Genomic DNA, 6,000 nt, shown 5'->3' on the forward strand with positions numbered 1-6,000 from the left:
GTGCTTCTACCAAAACTACCATCTGTGGGCTTACAGAATGCCTTATCCATCATCATGGTATTCTGAACAGCATTGCTTCTGATCAAGGAACACACTTCACAGCAAATGAAGTGCAGGAATGGGCACATACTCATGGAATTCTGTGTTCTTACCATGTTCCCCATCATCCAGAAGCAGCTGGATTGATAGAATGGTGGAATGGCCTTTTGAAAACTCAATTATAGTATGAACTAAGTGGCAATACCCTGAAGGGCTGGGGCAGTGTTCTCCAGGAAGCTATGTATGCTATGAATCAGCATCACAGTATGGTGCTGTTTCTCCCATAGCCAGGATCCATGGGTCCAGGAACCAAAGGGTAGAAATGGGAGTGGCACTACTCACTATTACCCCTAGTAATCCACTAGGAAAATTTTTGCTTCCTGTCCCTGCGACCCTGAGCTCTGCTGGTCTACAGGTTTTAGTTCCAAAAGGGGGAGTGCTTCCACCAGGAGAAGAAATGATTCCATTGAACTGGAATCTAAGACAGCCACCTTGCAGCTTTGGGCTACTCATGCCCCTGGCTCAACAAACCAAAACGGGAATTACATTACTGGTTGGGCTGACTATCAGGGGGAAATAGGAGTGCAGCTACACAATGGAGGTAAAGAAGAGTTTTCCTGGAGTATAGGAGATCTCCTAGGGTGTCTTTTAGTACTACCATGCCCTGTGATTGACATCAATGGAACGTTGCATCAACCCAATCCAGGCAGGACTACCAATGGCTTTGAACTTCAGGAATGAAGATTTGGGTCACCCCACCAGGTAAAGAATCACAGCCAGCTGAAGTACTTGCTGAGAGTAAAGGGAACATGGAATGGGTAGTGGAAGAAGGTAGTGATAAATATGAACTATGACTATGTGATCAGCTACAGAAATGAGGACTGTAATGCTGTTTTATTCACGTTATACTATTTAAGTTGTAAGATATCAAATTTAAGAATGAATATTACCCAAGTACTTGCACCCTATTCTGGGGAGACTTAATGTGTTTCCAGTTATATGCAGGACAGTTGAGTATTGTTAGGTGAGGGGAAAATGTGTCTTTTATTGTTTTCTATTTAGAAATTAGGTATGGTTTAAGGTGATGAATATAGCTGTCAAGTTGACAAGGGGTGGACTGTCATAGTCAGGCTCATGTGTCAACTTGGCCACATGCTGGTACCAGTTTGTCTGGTTGGGCAAGTGTTGGCATGTCTGTTGCTATGAGTACATTTCATAGAATTAAATTGTGATCATATCAGCTACATCCACAGTTGATTACATTTGTAATCAGCCAAAGGGAGTGTCTTTTTTAATGAGTGATGCTTAATCTAATCACTGGTAGCCTTTTAAGAAGGATTCAGAAGAGACTGCTTCAGTCAACAAGCCTCTCCTGTGGAGTTCGTCCAGAACCCCCATTGGAATTGTGAGCTTCACATCTTGCCTTACAGATTTTGAACTCTATGCTCCTATGGTTATGTGATACACTTTTATAAATTTTATATTTATGAATATTTCTTGTTGATTCTGTTTCTCTAGAGAAGCCTAACTAATACAGTGTTCAAACTTCATTCTGTTCTCTAGTTCATTGGAATCCCAATTTGTATCAGGCACAGGGATAGATTGACTGCTAGCAATGTGAATTGGGTTATTTGGATTACTATTAGCCAAAGAGTCAGCAGGATTCTGTGCCTTTTCCAAAACTACACGTTTCTTCTTAGAAGTTAACAAAACACTAAGTAAAGATTAAGTATTAGCCCAGATTGGGTTGTGCATGCCAAATATTGATTTAAAGAGACTTTCCATTTTCCTAAGATCCTCCCGGCAACTAGGAACCTGATCCTCCCAATTGTAGAGGTCAGAAGTGGAGGATGGTGCATGCACATATAGGTACCCTCTCAGTTGGCCTTGATCATCTTATTTCTGAGGCTGGTAAAACCCATGATGAGGCCAGGACAATGGTCCCTCCCACACCCAAACTAATGATGCTGAATTCTCTCTATCCAGCCAACTGAAGATAGGAATGGAAAAACAAGCCGAAAAAGCCCTCAGCATCCCAGAGCTGTGGTCAGAGCATCCTGCTCAAGAGCTCAGGTACAAGGCTATTTCAAACTGGACTCTGGAGCAAGTGCGGAGAGGACTAAATTGTCCTCAGATAAAGTCTAGCTCATTATAATAGTAATTTCCCACCTCTTGGAGGAGTTTAGATGCCATTTTTTGAACATGTGATGTATGAAGGTGCATGATTTCTTGATCATACCAGAACATGCATAAAAGATAGAGTGATAAGCAAGTATATGATGAGTTGGGGAGGAGGGAAGGAAAAGAGGAAGTAGATGTATGGTAACCCATGGCAAACTCTGGGATCTATCCTGTAACCACTTGTTGAAGAGTGCTTTGAAAAGTATTGCTTTTTTATTTGTTTGCTTTGTATATATGTTATACTATGCAATAAAAAAGTTTAAAAAAAGTGGAAGTAGAAGTTAGCTCGGGATGTCAGTAGTTTGCAGTGTTAGGCTCAGCCTCTGGCCCCTTTGCCTCTGCAGATGCAAATAATAATAAAGCTGCTTACCTCACCTCCATGGTGGCCTTCCTTTGCCAGTACCAATGTTGAGAGCCTCCCTGCTCAGTACTGGCTTCCCCAGTAAAAAACTGGAGCCCCAGATGAGACATTCCTGTTGTTAAATTGGAGGCCCTCCTCGCATCTCAGAGACTCACTTGAGCCCTTCCTCCAGGCACGCTCTAGTGGACTCCAGCAGATTCTAGTGACTGCCTGGGGTTTTCCTGGAGACTCAGAGGGGATTGCAGAGGCAGGATTTAATTGACTTTCTGGAGGTCACTGAGCCACTGGAGTGATGGCAGCTGGTGCAGATAGGGTCCTTCCTTCCTCCTGTTGGGTAAATTCATTCCTTGTTTCGTTTTTCTCATTTTCTGCTTGTATTTCAAATTGTGTTTGGTGGAGTGAGTGGGGAGGCTCTGGGGGTTTGAGTCTCACTCGCACTATGGGCAACACTTTTTGGGTTGTGTCACACCTGTCTGACTCCTGAAACTTTGGTTTAGTCTCCTGAATCTCTTTTCTTTTCCTTCCTTTTCTTATTGTTGCCTTGACGTGGGGAACCGAGCAGTCCATTTGGAAATGCTCCCCACTTGGATGCATCCTTACTAATTGGTCTAAATTTGGGGGTGATCCCTTGAGACTAGACAAACTGATTCTCTATTGTAATTCAGTTTGGCCACAATATGCTCTGGGGGATGGAGGGAAGTGGCCCCAGGTGGATCTATTAATGTTGATTTCATTCTATAATTAGACTTGTTTTGCAAAAGGAAGGAAAATGGGCTGAGATACCATTAAGTTCAGGCTTTTATGGCGTTATTTGGGATGTAGGCTAAATGGCAATGTGGTCTGATGGTTTGTTTCCAGAAGGATGATGGCGATTCAGCATCTACCATTTATAGAAGGGGGAGGTCACTAGTCCTTGATGAGCCACCTGTGGACCTATTAAGTGATCCCTTTTGCTGCCCCACAGGAAGCACTCCCCAAGCATCCTGGCCACCTTGACGAGGTGCCACCCCTTACGCAATCCCTGCCTCCATTACCATTCTGGGGACAGTTTCCCCTGCATATGCACATGGTGCCCAATTCCTCTCCTTCAGATGAGACCCACATGCAGGGCCAGTACCTGTTGAGACAAGTGCCGAATGGCATAGATGATCAAGGGCATCTTTGTAGGTTTCTCTTCATCCATGCCCCCTTTACCACAGACTTCTTCAATTGGAAAAACAACACACCCTCTTACCAGGCTGGCCTGGAGAAGGTTACCAGCCTTTTTGTCTCCATTTTCACCACCCATAACCCCAGCTGGGCAGACATTCAAGCCCTTCTCCAGAGGAGAAATGCACAGTCTTAAAGAAAGCAAGGCAGGAAGCAGAGGTGATTCATCAAGGGGCCCCCTACAACCTCATTTACACCCCAGTAGCAGAAGCCATTTCCGAGACTGACCCCCATTGGGATCCAAGTGACCCAGGGCAAAGGAACCATCTGCACCACTACAAAGTTTGTGAGGTGGCAGAGTTGCAGAAGAGGGCCCCAAGGCAGAAACCCTTGCCTAAGATGCTGGAGGTGCAACATGGTCCCAGCAAAATTGATCAGCTTTCCTGGAAAGAATTTTTGAGTCATACTGGTGGTACACTGATACTGATCCTGAAAAGCCAGAGAACAACAGGATGATAAGTACGACCTTTATCAGCCAAAGGGCCTCGACATCTACCATAAATTACAGAAGCTGGACTGTGGACTAGGAATGTCCATGTCCCAGTTGGTAGAAGCGACCTTTAAAGTGTATGCGAATAAGGACCAGGCAGAGAGGAAGCAGCAGAAGAAGGAAATAGCAGGCAGCTCTCTTGGCGGTGGCCATTACTCAGGTGCGCCTCCCCCAGGAAGAGGGGGGCCAGGGCAGAGGTGCAGGCCAGGACCACCAAGGACACCTCAAGGGGGCAGCCGCCACCAGGCCCCCAGCAGTGCACCTACTCTAAGGAAGAGAAGCATTGGGAAAAAGAATGTCCCACGTTGGGTGGTGGAAAGCAAGATCCCCAGATGGCACCAGTATGCGGCTCAGACACTAATTGGGACTGACGAGGCCCGGGAACACAGGGTCAGGACTTCCAGGCCCTAATTACTATCTCCCACCATGAACCCCGGGTACAAGTGAAGGTGGGAGGAACCTGCTGGAGTTTTTTTTTTTTCTCATGGGCAGGCACCGGGAATCGAACCTGGGTCCTCTGGCATGGCAGGCAAGCATTCTTGCCTGCTGAGCCACCGTGGCCCACCCGAACCTGCTGGAGTTTTTAGCAAACACGGGAGCCACATATTCAGTCTTAAATGAGAGAGTGGACCTCTTGTCAAAGGACACTGCTGCTGTCACTGGGATTTCTGGTTGGAAAGAACAACCCAGATTCTTGGCCCCACTGGAATGCAAAAAAAGGGGCTAAATAGCTTACACACAGGTTTTTACACATGTCAGAGTCCCCTATCCCATTACTGGGATGGGACATGCTTACAAAATTATCAGCCCAAATTTCACTCGGTATTGACCATCTCAGAGTTAAGGTGCTGGACCACCAGGCTTGAGCTCTGCAGGCCATCCTCCTAACCTCACATGGTGCCGCAGCGGGATAATGGAGTTTGGTTGACCCAGCCGTGTGGGCTTGTGGTCCCAATTCAAATAGAATTGCACAAAGAGGCAGACGTATAAGGGTTAAGCAGTGCCTAATCTCTCTGAAGACCCAACTGGTCAATCTGCCCCTCTTGCACCGACCTGAGGCCACAGGCTTGGTGAAACCGCACCAGCTGGACTTCGCAATACCCCAGTGCTCCCAGGACTGAAACCAGGCACTAAAAATGAATACTGATTTGTACAAGTCCTCTAAACTATAAACGGAATAACAAAAGACACACACCCTGTGGTGTCTGATCATTTTAGCCACACTGGATTCAGCCCATACCTGGTGTTCAGTGGTAGATTTAAAAGATGTTTTCTTTTGCACCTATCTGGAGGAAAGCTGCCAGGCTCTTTTTTCATTTGAATGAGAGGACCTACCAAATAGCCAAAAACAGCAACACCCTTGGACAGTGCTCTCACAAGCACTCAAAACTCCCTTTTCCCCTGTTTGGGGGAAGCAGCAGGCTCTGGATCTGATGGAACCCCTACTCGGAGACATGGAAGACCAATATTTGCAGTATGTCGATGACATTTTAGTTGCTATCCCTTCAGAGGACACCTGGCTAAGGGACACTGTCCTGTTCCTAATCTGGGAGACTTGGGCTATGAAAAATTTCAGAAAAAGGCCCTGCTACTAAGACAAGACGTGAAGTGTGTGGGGTTCCAGATAGCAGGGGGAAAGAGGACCCTCATGCTGATGGCATCAGTGCAACCTTCCAGACCCAGAGGCCCAGGAAATGCTGGCAGTTGAGGGGTTTTCTGG

General features: G+C 46.2%; 1 pseudogene; it reads right to left on the bottom strand.

Annotated features, from left to right (window-relative positions):
- LOC143680149 (thioredoxin domain-containing protein 5 pseudogene) overlaps positions 1–3,764 on the bottom strand; it is a 46,222-nt pseudogene extending 42,458 nt beyond the window's left edge.
- Between the last annotated feature and the right edge of the window lie 2,236 nt (positions 3,765–6,000).

Source organism: Tamandua tetradactyla, chromosome 4 (assembly GCF_023851605.1).
Source record: "Tamandua tetradactyla isolate mTamTet1 chromosome 4, mTamTet1.pri, whole genome shotgun sequence".
Classification (NCBI taxonomy): domain Eukaryota; kingdom Metazoa; phylum Chordata; class Mammalia; order Pilosa; family Myrmecophagidae; genus Tamandua; species Tamandua tetradactyla.